Raw genomic sequence first — 9,176 nt, forward strand, 5'->3', positions numbered from 1 at the left:
ATGATGCATAAAGTAATGGATATGATGATAACATAAGTCAAAGTTTGACTGTGATCAAGGCATACATAACACCTTAAGATTCTTCATTGATGGGTAGAAAAGTATTTTTCTTGAGCTGTGATACCAGGAACTCTATTGTAAAGTTACTTTTAATACATATAATCTCCTCTATGACATAATCAATTCTCCTTACAATTCTTACATGTGTCTTCATTAAGTTAAGGTAGATAAATCCATTGCATTTGTGCTAGAATGTTAATTATTGTTTTTCTTTATGGCTCCTGGGAGATTATGCTTTAAATCATCCATGAAAAATTCCATCCTGACAGATGGGAAGACAAAATTTATACAAAGACAAAATCCTTATTGCCTATCTTAGTCTCAAGAGCTTCATTAAGAAATTTGGGTGGGGATGAAACATGGGTAGAAGTCTTCTCAGATTTGATTGGGTGATATTTGGTGATTTATCACAGAAAAGAGAATAACACTAAGAGTCTGTGTTTGAAACTGATACTAATAAAAATATATAAATACTAGAGGCCCAGTTCACAATATTTGTGCACTCAGGGAGTAGGGGGTTTGTCCCATCAGGCCAGCCTGTGCCCTTTAGCAGTCCGGAAGCTCTCGGGGGATGTCTGACTGATGGCTTAGGCAGGAGGGGGCCTAAGCTACCAGTCAGACATCCTTAGAACTGCTGCAGAGGCGGGAGAGGCTCCTGCCACCACCACTGCACTCGCCAGCCATGAGCCCAGCCTGTGGCTGAGGGGTGCTCCCCTTGTGGGATCACACTGACTACCAGCGAGCAGCTCCTGTGTGGAGCATCGGCACCCTGGTGATCAGTGCCATTCAGTCAATTTGCATATTACCCTTTCATTATATAAGATGATAGATAGGTAGCAATAGATATAGATATCTAGATACAATAAACTTGGGGATTTTGTGTTAAATGCTTATTAAATTTAAAATGTAATTAAAATATAAAAATTATTAACTTTAAAAGTATCTGAGTTTCTCTTTAATGGTTTTAGCAAAGTCAAATTTACTAGACATCCTATATAATAAAAAGGTAATATGCAAATTGACCATCACTCCAACACACAAGATGGCTACCCCATGTGGATACAAGATGGCCATTACAAGATGGCTAGCAGGGGAGGGCAGTTAGGGGTGACCAGGCCTGCAGGAGAAGGCAGTTAGGTGTGATGAGGCCTATAGGAGAGGGCAGGTAGGGGTAATCAGGCTGGCAGGGGAGTAGTTAGGCATCAATTGGGCTGTCAGGGGAGTGGTTAAGGAGTGATCAGGCAGGCAGGCAAAAGCGTTTAGGGGCAATCAGGAAGGCAGGCAGGTGAGTAGTTGGGAGCCAGCAGTCTTGGATTGTGAGAGGGATGTCCAACTGTCCTCCTGGGATCAGGCCTAAATGGGCAATTAGGGGTCCCATATTGGAGAGGGTGCAGGCTGGGCTGAGGGACCTCCCCCCATGCACAAATTTTGTGCACCAGGCCTCTAGTTATAAATATAGAATAAAATATAATCATACCTCTTTCTCAGAATAGAGAGGTTTAAATGTTATTTTAAATTTGCTTCATTCTCTTTGCAAATCTTTAAAATGAAAGAAATGTGTATAATATCTCTTGGTTAATTGTGATACCCAAATAAAAATACAAGTATTCATCTGGCTGTTTGTATTTGAACAATTTAAAATGTTTGAACATATTTTTAAAAACTGTGCAAACTTGATCACTAACTCTGCATGATGTTGCAGAAGTGAAGGGAACCAGGTTTGCTAAAGTAATTGTGGTGATAGAAATGTATTAGCCTCAGAAGCTACTGAGGTGGTTCATTCTACCCTTGTATGGTGTATAAAATCCAAAAAACAACTAACAGACACATCTACATATGCATGCTTTCTGAAAGAGGGAGATAGAATAAGAGAGAGAAATGGATTTCTCTAAAAACTTTGAATGAAAATGATCAAAGTTTTCTATGGCTTTATGTCATTTGGGTAAATATTTTTAAAGGAAGTACTAATTATCTTGTAGAATCTAATTATGAAAATATTTTAAGTCAAGCTTAATCACATTACTACTATTTGACATTATTTTCAAATTCTTCATGATTTCATTCCTCTTTAGATATATGAAATAAAAAAAAATATGAAATGACCTTAAAAATTGTTTATAGCCCATGAAGCAGAGGAAAAAACAGAACTGAAAGTCCCTCCTATCTTCCAAGTCTCTTAACATACCTCATAAAACAGCATGATGTGATCTATCACATATATCAGTCTTCTAATGAACTCTGCAACTCAAGTTCATTTATTATTTATTTTTTATGAAATTCTAATGCATATTTTGGAGAAAAATAATCTACATTGGACATTTAGAAAAACAATAATGGAGCTTTTAAAAAGATAATGAAGTTAACCTCTATTTGATTTGAAATTGCCCTTATACTCTCCACGATGACGACGCAAAACTGAACTCAGCCAGAGCAAGCATGGTGGATGGGGAGCCAGAACTTCGGGCAGTCATGGGATTCTTGCTTGGCTGGAAATCCTACCACAGAGCAGCTATGGCAAGAATTAAGAGAACATCCAAACCTCAAGCAAGCTATACTCTTGTGGGTTTGGGGAGAAACCAGACACTTGAACATTCCTGATACGGTTTCCTTGGAAACATCTATAACAACTATGGGTTTCTGTTTTCTTAACCCTTCAGGGCATCAACTGAATGAAAACTTCCTTGAGGAAATATTTCAAATAACTAGGTGAACTGGAATAAATTAAACTCAGTGATGTGTGGCCTTCTGACCCCTTCTCACAGCCCAAGATGTGGGGATAAAAGGGGAAAGGGGGAGAAAGCAGGGGAGAGCCAGCCATATACAAATTCCACCTTGACTTCTTTGGGAGTTTACTTCATAAAACAGTTGCACTGGCACTATTTAGAGGTGGCTTTTCTTGTGGAAAAATAACAAATACACCAACTAAATTAAAAGTTAAGTAATCTTTGGAAGTCCCCATCAAATATAATTAGTGAAGGGGAAAGTCCTAAATCCAAAGATTGTTATAAAACTACATTTTCTAAAAATGACAAAAAACAGCTAACTGCCCTTAAATCATGAGTATCCAAAATAAAAGAAGAGTTTAAGAAAATTTTATTGGGCCTATTTTATCTAACATAACTCAGAGAAAATAATTCAGAACAATCAGCTCATTTGATTAGCTGAGAAAATTATGCAGTTAGTAAAGGCTGGGATGGGGACTGTGGGGATATTACAGTCATTAAAACTTTTGAAGTGTATAATAAGAAACACAGCCATTAAAAGGTTTAATTATTTGACATGCACCAAGTAAAATAAAAATTACAATAACTAATAATGATTGTAATAACTATAAGAATAATAATTAGAAAAAGATGAACATGTAAAAGAAACAAAATAATGCCTTCTAATTTAAAATATTCAAACTTACCAGTAATATAACATCTGTGAAAATTTTTCTCAATTACAATTATTCCTTAAAATGTAATCTGATCTATAAACACAGATTATGCTTTTCTTAAAATATTAGCAGTCAGGAATACTAGAATAAATTAATAAGACTACCACTCAAATGTGCTATTTTTAATTCCTTCATCCAAGACCAGTAGTCTTTAGCAATCAGTGGATAATTAATTTATTTAAATATATTTTCAATTCCTAAATTAAATTTAAAAAGTCTTCTCAATCTATATTGAATAGCTGATATTTAACAATTAACAATATCAAATAATTCTATTAAATAAAACATTGATGTAAGGAAGTTTAGAAATAACTGGGCTCAAATTATTTGAGTTTAAAATACTTATATGTAATTATTTAAAGGTTCTTACAAGCTCACAATTAGTGTGTTTCTATAAATTTGATGACTACTAATGTTATTAATGATAATAATTAATAATTCTAAATAACAGTATATTATTATACATCTCTATGCAAAGAGAAACTTACATGATCAGTGAAACTTTTTCATATTATTAAAAATGTTTACATGTGCCGAAACCGGTTTGGCTCAGTGGTAGAGCGTTGGTCTGTGGACTGAAAGGTCCCGGGTTCGATTCCGGTCAGGGGCATGTACGTTGGTTGCGGGCACATCTCCGGTAGGGGGTGTGCAAGAGGCAGCTGGTCGATGTTTCTCTCTCATCAACGTTTCTAGCTCTCTATCTCTCTCCCTTCCTCTCTGTAAAAAATCAATAAAATATATTTAAAAAATGTTTACATGCAAAATTATCTATGTAACCTAGAATATATAAACATTATATTTTAACTATAGACTCAAAACATTTGTAATATGTGAATACTCTATCATATAAACCATAACCCCCAGTTTCCTGTTTAATACCTTTAGGCCTAGTCAAACCTGTGACCACAAGGAATGTGGCTTTTGTTCAGACATAAAAGATGACAGGAATTCCTCCTTCGCGTTACCTTTTTGGACATGCAGACCTCACTACTTCATCTATTATTCTTATTAATGTCATGCTCAGGCTGCTGAATTAGGAAGAATGCTGTTTCCAGGACAGGTGGGTAAGAGGAGAACATGTTTAGAGAAAGAAGATGTTACTAGAAACCTATTGGTTAATGAAGTGCAAGTAATTTATCCCTTATTTGATGCATGTAACAAATTTATCAACTTCTTTGCAAGGAAAATGGGTAAATCATGCAGTTTCTGACCACTTCTTGTCATTTTTTTTTTGTCAGAGATCACGGTTTCCATTTAACTCCTGTTTCCTACCATATAAACCTCCAGTTCTTCCTGGTATCTGCCTTTTTCCACCTACTTGACATGAGAATTAAGATATGAGGACAGAATAAACAAGTAAGGCATGAACATCATATAGAATTTTGTGTCCACTTATGACATTGTGCAATTTCATGGCAGTTTACACTTTGAAGCCCTTGAGTGAAATCCCACTGCATGCAGGAGAGAGGTTTCTAAGCGATTGCCAAAGCATTACACCATATTGGTCAAAGAAACTATTTGAATGGAAAAGAATAAGTAGAAATTAATGAACAAATGTAATATAACAGTGCTTTCCATGAAAATCATGTTGTTCAGGAAGGTAACAGCATATTCTTCTAGAAATTGTGGCAATAACTATGTTAGAGTTGGCTAAGATAAATGTAGATTAGATAAGTCACAATTTCTTCTTCTGGGTCTGCCAAAGAGATGTATTCCCTATGAAACCTCAGAATATGTGACAAGATCTCCAAATATTCTAAGTGTGATGTTATATCCAAATGACAGTGTGCCAAATTCCCACAAAAGAGGAATGAGATGGGAAAACATAGCAAAAAGAATAAGGCTGATCACACTAAGCAGATCTGACTCATCCACAAGCAAGAAACCTTCCACAAATTATATCTCTATTGGGAAACCATTCTATTTGTGCCTCCTTGTTTTTGATATTGTTATATATTTTAAAAAATCATATTCCTTCTTTGTCACCACCCATGCACGCATAACTCTCTAAAGACCCTATTCCCTCTCTGTTCCATATCTGCCTGATTTCTACAGAATCAGAGAATTCTACTTTGGACCTGTCAACTCTTTCCATTTCTGGCCAGGACGGATATTGCCTTTGTCCTAACATTGTTGTCAGTAAGCCCAAACTCCTGCAGCTACACACACAGTCTTTATCTCAGAATTCTAACATGAAGATTCACATAGAGACCCCCATGCTGTCTTTTAGTTCATAAGAAAATCTAAAACACATAGAAGAGAAATAATATATAATGGTGAAAAGTATGATAGAAGGTGGATTGGCCTCAGGCAGAGCTCAGTAGATAACAATGGTAATAATCAATGGATAAGCATATTATTGTTTGCAAGAGAAGTTAAAGCATGTGTCAACAATCCTAAACCTAGGGCCTTAAGAATGGAGAAGAGCAGTGAGTAAAGTGAGTGGAGGAGAGAGAGCATCAGACATGCAGCAGTAGAATAGGACCCTATAGAAACAACGACAACAAGAACTAAAATGCAATTCCTACAAGAGAGAACACAAAATGAAGGAGAAAGAAAAAAAAGTGAACAGAGCTCAATGTGTAAACTACCCTTAGACAAAAGAATAGAACTCAGTGAGCAGTCTGTCAGTTTCAGGTTTCAAATATTCTTAGTATTCATTATGTAATTCTCCCACTCACAGGACCCTTTCCAGAAAGAAGGTAATTACTTATGTCTTAATTTTATGAACACGGCCAAAAGAATGAGCACATATCTTCGGTCTCTATGCATCGCAGATCTTTCTGTTCCCAATCAGCCTGAGCCAACTTCTAAAATCATAAATCTGATTATGTCCCTTTTCTATTGAAAATCCTCCATCATCCACAATTACATTACAATCCCATTAATGTAATTCAAGAATATATAAACTCCATCATCTACTACTGCTAAATAAGTTCCTGCCTCTATTCCTGGAATTCAGAGTTCTCTGGGATCTGACCTACAACTCCTTCCAAGATTTATATTCCCTCCTAATTCTACTTTCCACACTTTCCACTCTAGCCAAGTTCAACTGCCAATCATGCCTCTGCATACATTTCTACAAGTTCCTCAGCTTCACAGCTCTTCCATATTATTCCCTATTTAGTCTCAGGTATCGTTTATGGAATGTTTCAAATGGCACTTTTTCCACGAAGAAAAGTTCAACTAATTCCTGGTTTTCTCTAATTCTCATAGCATTTCATATGCATCGCATGAATTTTCTCTCTTCCTTGTATTATTTATTTTGTGTGTGTATGTAGATGGATGGATGGTTGGGTAAACACATACATTCAAATATATTTATATAGCTATGCTAAATGAGAGATAGAGATTATCTAAGATGTGAAAAGACATTAGAAGTGCTTCAAGTCAGGAAAATCTGTTTAAGTTCAGGTTCTCTAAGTTTTTAACTGTAGCCTTAAGTAAGATTTACTTAACCTCTTTCAACTTATTTTCACCTTACTTGTTGAGGAAGGAGGAGGAAAAGGAGGTGAAAAAAGTCAAGAAAAAAGAAAAAAATGATAAAGGATGATAAAATATTTAGCATAGTTCTTGGGAAAGAAAATAAATTCTATTAATATTAGTTATTAACAATATCAATATTTATCAATTAACATTAATATGATTGTTAGAAGTAAACCCTTTCACAGATGCAGTTTTACATACCCCATGATACCTAACATATACAAGGCACTGGACACATACTACTTGAATGAGAACATATCTATTTCATGTTTTATTTATAAGAAGTCAATAAGGCAAGGGTATGCCTTTAATTAAATGGATTTGGGATAATACAATATAAGTTGAACTTGAAAATTAAAGGGGTATTCCTAAAAGAAAGATGTGTTAAAGAAGGCAGCAGAATGAATAGTATAAAGATCGGTAACAGAAGTGAATAATTACAGAAAAACTATACACAATGCAATATCCATAAAATAAAATTGATAAATTAGAGCAGGTGTTTGTAATATTTAGTTCATGAATGGGTCTCCGGGGCCTGGAAACCTTCTGAAATTTCATGTAGTGTTTGTAAATGATACTGAAGCAATAGCTTCCATCAAATTCTCAGAGGGATTTGTGACTCAAAAAACAAAAACAAAACACACACACACACACACACACACACACACACACACACACTTTAAAAAAAAATAGCATATCAGAAAGGTCATTAAAGATCACAGGGAATAAAATTAGATGTCTGCTTAATGTGGAGGTGTTGTTGGGATGTTAAACATAAACTGCATTGCTAATCTGAAGCTCCTAAATGAAAAACAAAGGGAATTATGGTTTTAAGGATGAAAAACATATGCCTTTTAACTTCCTTCTGGGAGAGCAAAAATTATTAATTTTTTATGTGTGGAAAGTTGTCAGGAAATGAGTTAGTCAGAAAGGTGAAGCTCATTGGAAGCAAATTAGGAAGGGGAATAGAATGAAAGTGAAAATATGTCATGGATTGAGGAAATAAATACACTTGATAGAACACAGAGAATAGAAAGAGCTTAAATGGTGATGGTAAAAATGTTTTACATAAAAAGCAACCAAACAAAAAACCATAAACACCTTGTTGGGATAAAATAAGACATTGGCTCTCATAACTCCTAGAAAATAACTTGCATTGGGCCCTTAGTATTCTTTAGAATATCATAGCCTCAAAGTCACTGTGGACCTATACAATATTAGTGATATTGACTTACACTGTTTATTTCCCAAGAAACAAGTCTATCTCACTCAGGAACCAATTACAACATAAAACCTTGCAATTGATCTCAATACTTAACAATCACATATTTGCTCTGTGCACATTTAAAAAATAATGTATGGAATTTCAGTCATTTTTATCTTTCAAATATTATGTCCCATTAATGTAATTCAAGAATATATAAACTTACAAGATCCAAATTTAGTCTCCGTTTATATAATGTATTTAGAGTCTGAATCAGAGATTCAGTAAAATCACATGAAAAAGCTTTCCATCATTATTTTTTTTGAAACACTGATTATATTGCTCTCTGTTGAGATTTGAGTGCAAGTCACCATGACTCTTAAATGTGTAGAAAAGGGAAGAGACATATGGTTCATATAGATTAAGGAAGTCTGTCAATTAAACATCTTTGTATATACATAGTAGTTTAAAAGAATATGACAATGCACACACTTTATTTTTACTATAAAAGATAATTATGAAGCACTGGGAAAAATTAAAAATCTGGAGACTTCTTTACTAATGTAATATTGGATTCCTGAAATCAAGAGGGGAGTCCATTGGGAATCACAGCTGCCAAAAGACTTAGCCTCTGGAAAATCAACTTATACCAGGAATTATAGTTTCAGCTGAATGGAAGTAGTCAAGCACTGAGCCCAAAACAGGCTACATAACCAGGCTCTACTGTAAAATTAAAGTGCTGAGCCCCTTATTCAAAATTATAAAGATTTTATATATATATCTATATATTATTGATTTTTTTACAGAGAGGAAGAGAGAGGGATAGAGAGTTAGAAACATCGATGAGAGAGAATCATCGATCAGCTGCCTCTTGCACATCCCCCACTGGGGATGTGCCCGCAACCAACGTACATGCCCTTGACTGGAACCAAACCTGGGACCCTTGAGTCTGCAGGCCGATGCTCTATCCACTGAGCCAAACCAGTC

General features: G+C 35.1%; 1 non-coding gene across 1 annotated transcript; it reads left to right on the forward strand.

The window, feature by feature from the left end:
* Positions 1–1,725: 1,725 nt before the first annotated feature.
* On the forward strand, positions 1,726–1,858 carry LOC118710021. The gene has a single exon (XR_004985249.1). It is a non-coding gene; the product is annotated as a small nucleolar RNA SNORA66 (small nucleolar RNA).
* The last annotated feature ends 7,318 nt before the right edge of the window (positions 1,859–9,176 follow it).

The sequence above is a fragment of the Pipistrellus kuhlii genome, unplaced genomic scaffold (assembly GCF_014108245.1).
Source record: "Pipistrellus kuhlii isolate mPipKuh1 unplaced genomic scaffold, mPipKuh1.p scaffold_m20_p_7, whole genome shotgun sequence".
NCBI lineage: Eukaryota > Metazoa > Chordata > Mammalia > Chiroptera > Vespertilionidae > Pipistrellus > Pipistrellus kuhlii.